The following is a 5322-nucleotide window of genomic DNA, read 5'->3' as shown; positions in this document are numbered from 1 at the left end:
AATATTTACATCGGCATGGACTTGGGTGGAAGCTAAGAACGTGAGGTGAATATATATTTTAGAAAGCACCATCAAATCTGTTTCTTCCAGCATAGCGTTACGATTGATCAGGCTAATCATTTAAATATTATCCCAAATGCTTGATAGAAATTAAATAAAGATAAAAATCTATTTGCAAAAATTAAAAAAAAAAAAAACACAGGTAAACATCTTTCTGCTATTGTCTGCTTTCAGCCATGATCCATCTGACATCCCTTGTTCCACACCTCTTCTGAATCTGGCTTGAATTTATGAAAGTTTCCTGTTGATTTACTGTTGCAACCACTTTTGAACGATTTTCAGCAAAATTTTCCTTTTGTGTGATATTGATGATATCGTTTGATAATTTCTGCAATCTTTTGGATCACCTTTCTTTGGAATGGATACAAATATGGATTTCTTCCAGTCATTTGAATAGGCAGCTGTCTTCCAAGGATCTTGATTTAGGTGACATTGCGACCTAAATCAAGTGCTGCATCCGTTATGGCTGTAGAAAAGGAAGCAGTGGGATTACTGTGTCGTTCTAAATGCAACTATGTGAAGACCTTCTTTTAGCTTGATTTTCTTCAGTCAATGGGAATTTGAACCCAAGAAGCCTCAGAATTGAAACAAAACAAGGTTCTATTGGTTCCCTTGACTTAGTTTAGTCATCCAAAACAATTTCTTCCAGGGCAATGAGAAATCCATTGTTAGGTAACTTGTAAAAGATCCAAGGGAAAGTTTAATACCTAAAAAAGTAGCTTGCACTACAATATGGTAATTAGTAGGCAGAGGTGGAGATGAAGACATCAAAGTTAATGCTCCTAGTTCCAAAGGGTGACCCCAATGAAATTCTAGTCCCTCATCTTAACCACTCAACCACAACTACAGATGCCCATAGGTTCTTTACAATGTACTCTGTTACCATATATCATCTATTCCATGCTTTTTAATAAGGATGTAATAATAATGGATAGTAACTAATAACAACAACAAAACATATTTCAGAACTGTTTTTAAACAGAATCCAATCAAAGGCCATTCATTTATTTCATTGTTTCCTCAATCTCTTTTAAATTAGACCAGCATTGTATCATTTTTTGTTGTTTTTGCTTTGTTTTGACATTGACTTTTTTAAAAAGTCCAAGCCAAATGTCTCGTTGTGTCCTCACACAATCTTTTAATTTATTCCTCTATTTCCTGTACATAAACATAAAGAAAAATATAAACTTAAAGAAAACAAAAATCCTCACAACTGGACCAATGAGCAATATCAGGATAAACGGAGAAAAGATTGAAGTTGTCAAGGATTTCATTTTACTTGGATCCACAATCAACAGCCATGGAAGCAGCAGTCAAGAAATCAAGAGATGCACTACATTTGGCAAATCTTCTGCATAGGACCTCTTTAAAGTGTCGAAGAACAAGATGTCACCTTGAAGACAACAGTGCGCCTTACTCAAGCCATGGTATTTTCAATTGCATCATATGCATGTGAAAGCTGGGCAAGGAATACGGAGGAACGAAGAAGAATTGATGCCTTTGAATTGTGGTATTGGCGAAGAATATTGAATATAACATGGACTGCCAAAAGAATGAACAAATCTGTCTTAGAAGAAGTAAAACCAGAATGCTCCTTAGAAGCAGGTATGGCGAGACTGCACCTTATGTACTTTGGATATGTCAGGAGGGATGAGTCCCTTGAAAAGGACATCATGCTTGGCAGAGTACAGGGTCAGCGGAAAAGAGGAAGACCCTCAGTGAGGTGGATTGACACAGTGGCTGCAACAATGAGCTCAAGCATAACAAGTATTGTAAGGATGGCGAAGGACCGGGCAGTGTTTCATTCTGTTGTGTATAGGGTCCCTATGAGTTGGAACCAACTCCACAGCACCAAGCAACAACAACCACAACATTTCCTGTACAGTGGAAGTCTAAAGGATTGATTCTATCCTTTTGATTAACTGATTAGATTCATGTTAACAAATTTTGACCTGATACTGTGTACTTTAAACAGTACTTACCTCACATCAAGAGGCACTAGTCAGTATATCCCAATGATAATGAAAATAAAGTAGTGCTCCCAGGGTTCTCTCTGTTTTCACTTTCCAATTGGCAAGTAATTGGTGAGTGGTAAGTTTAGTACCTTGCACCTGTTACTTTGCCTAATGGTTTTAAGATCGCTAATGTTCTTTGCCTAGGTCTACTATTTCTCTGGGGGTTGGAGATAGTGATTGTTTTCATTCTACCATTCCTTCTACATATGTGAGAGTCATTCTGGTCATGGTTGTTGCCCTTTTTCTTGCCCCGCTCTCCCTCCTACGAAACCCTGGTGGCATAGTGGTTAAGTGCTACTGCTGCTACCCAAGAGGTCGGCAGTTCAAGTCCGCCAGGCGCTCCTTGGAAACTCTGTGGGGGCAGTTCTACTCTGTCCTATAGGGTCGCTATGAGTAGGAACGGACTTGAGGGCAATGGGTTTTTTTGGGTGCTCTCCCTCGGAAGAGCGGGACAGTATGCAGACTGTAAACCCTCCAGCGGTTCTCAAACTCGAGTGCATACAGGAATCACCTGGATAACTTGTTAAAACCCGGATTCGGGGCCTCACCTCCAGAGATGCTAATCCAGCAAATGGAGGGTGGCCTGGAGCTGCGGAATGTACAACTAAAAATTTGCGTTTTTAAGCGGCTCCCAGGGGCTGCTGCGGGTCCAAAGAGGAAATTTTGAGTAGCGCCCACCCAGAGAATGGACAGGCTCTACAGTGGTAATGAGATATAAACAAAAGACACCTGGATAAAACAAAGGAAACAAAAAGAAAGGCAAAGAATGTGGAGGGGAAATATATGGAGAATAAACTCTTAGGGTGAAAATGAGTAAATTTCTTATTTCCGGCTTTAACCAAGGAAAGTATTAAAAGGGAGCAGAAATGCCACTACGAACAAAACGTTTTTGGATTCTTCCAATAGAAATACAAATGCTGTCGAGCAACCACGAAGGGATTCAAACCCTCAGTCTCCTGACCCGAAGTCAGACCTGCCTTATCCCTTAGGCCACATAGTTTCCTCACAGTAGATTCTGAAAACGTTTTTCAAAAGGAAAATAATCTGCTGCTCTTCATCTGTGCGATAAAAGTATATATTAGGGGAAAAAATTAACCTAATGATCAAATATACTGTAATATTACAACTGAATAACCACCAAGGAGAGGAATATAATGCTAAAATGATTGAAATATGGTGATATTAATAGATAGAATGCTTTAATTGACAGTGTGCTTTATCTTTTTACCGGAATTAGGGAGAACGGCCGCGCCAGGGAGGAAATGCTTGAGCTGAGAGCTGAAGGAGGAGAGGGGTAAACTTAGCCAAGACAAAACCGAGTTACTTTACAGATCCAGGGAACCTCCACTCCCTTGCTTTCCGGGTAAAGATTGATTGTGGATTTAACATAAAAATTCACTTTTTCGTCCCCGGAAATCACAGTCGAATAATTCTAAAATACAAATTCACATAGGACAAAAATACCAGAGAGGAGATAACAGCAACGAAGTTTTGTAATCTGGAAAGGCTATTGAGCAGTGATAGCTGATTTGTCAGACCTTAGGAAGGTGAATCCTAACCAAATAGTGGGAAAAGCAAAGAGACAACCAGATTTTCACCACAGAACCCCCATCTCCATCCCGCATAGAATGGCCTCATTGTCTCAGGAATTTCAGCACTGGCTTCATTTGGAAACTGCCCTTCCTCAGTTCTGGAAGAAGACTGGAAATTTATTTTCTTGAGAGCAAAAAGTATAGGGTCTCTAGGCTGGGTCAGAGATTCTCAGACCTTTCTGTGCAGCAAAATCACCTGGAAGGTTTGTTAAAACACAGATTTCTGGGCCTCAGGCCCAGAGTGTCAAATTCAGTGTGTCTTTTTTTTTTTTAGGGTGTAAAAAAAAAGAAAAAAAAAATTTTTTTTTTTTTTTACGGTGTGGGTTTTTGGGGGTGTGGCCGAGAATTTCTATTTGTAACAAGTTACTATTGTCAAAGGCCTGGCTTTCAGATCTTCACCATCCAGGTAGAAAATGGAATCGTTTTCTACCACATACCTAAGATAATACGAATTAAAAAGCTTCTTAACACAGGAATAGTAGTCAGTGCTAAGCGCTCGGTAAATGCCAGCAGTTTGTCTGGGGCTCACCTTGTAAAGTGAATGTCAAGTGCACACAATAGAGCCCGCAGAGCCCAGGGATTCTTACTGAGGAAGTGAGAATTTTGGGAAGAGATGCCACTGACGCTATGTCTTGAGGAGAAGCAGCTTTTCTCCAGGTTGAAGATGGGGCCGGTGCGCGGATAGGGAGGAGCAAGGTAGAAGATGCGAAGCCCGGCCTCCGTAAGGCTGGAAGTTTGTAACGCAAGAGGGCGGTGTCTAGGGAATTTATAGAGAAAGCAATACCGGCAACTTTGCAGCCGTTTTTATTCCTGTTTCACTGAGGGTCTAAATCGAATACGTACACGATTATTCTCAAAATAGAGAAATTTCGACGAGTGGAAAGATTGAACGTTTTTTCCTTTTTTTGTTGTTTCCCGATATGGAGCATTTGGGATTAATATTTACTGTGGTCAGTCCCTTAATTTTTCTCAAGGAAGCATTAGCAAAACTGTGAAAGGTGGAGAGAAAAATAATCAAAGTTAATGATAAGGAAATAAAAATTTTGGATCTGGGGGTAGGGGAGGGGAATGATTCAGAATTCTATGGTAGGAAGGAGAAGAGACCCTTGCCTGTGACCTCGTGGCGCAATGGTAGCGCGTCTGACTCCAGATCAGAAGGTTGCGTGTTCAAATCACGCCGGGGTCACGGTGATTACATTTTGGAGAGAGAAACAAAAATCATTTGACAATCTACTTCCCTTCGAGGCGTAGTTGCCTGAAGTTGAATCCCAGTGTGAGACCTGTTAGGGCTGCCTGAGACTGAATCGATACAAAGAGAATAGATGATCTACCTTTTTAGAGTTTCAGTGGGATGTGACTGTATTTCCTCTTCTGCCTTTGGCTTGCTTTTGGAATTCTAAGATGGGGGACAGAATCCCCACATCGGTCGTCCATCTTTTGCTACCTTACTTTATAAAGATATTTAAGTTTCCTCCCTGACACCAGGGACTACATAGTCTCCTTCTTATCACTTCTCCCGTTCCTTAGCTACTCAGGACACCACCCCCCTCCCCCCCCATCCACCTAAGTACTGGCCGATCCTCAGGCTCTTCCTTGGCCCTCTTTTTTCCTAACTCTTCCTTTTCTGACAGGCCTCCAACATTTCCTGTATTCTT

At 40.8% G+C, this 5322-nt stretch overlaps 1 non-coding gene across 1 annotated transcript; it reads left to right on the top strand.

The window, feature by feature from the left end:
• Positions 1 to 4781: 4781 nt before the first annotated feature.
• On the top strand, positions 4782 to 4853 carry TRNAW-CCA (transfer RNA tryptophan (anticodon CCA)). The gene has a single exon. It is a non-coding gene; the product is annotated as a tRNA-Trp (tRNA).
• Positions 4854 to 5322: the final 469 nt, after the last annotated feature.

Source organism: Elephas maximus, chromosome 1 (assembly GCF_024166365.1).
Source record: "Elephas maximus indicus isolate mEleMax1 chromosome 1, mEleMax1 primary haplotype, whole genome shotgun sequence".
Classification (NCBI taxonomy): domain Eukaryota; kingdom Metazoa; phylum Chordata; class Mammalia; order Proboscidea; family Elephantidae; genus Elephas; species Elephas maximus.
This window is presented reverse-complemented; position numbering and strand designations above follow the sequence as displayed.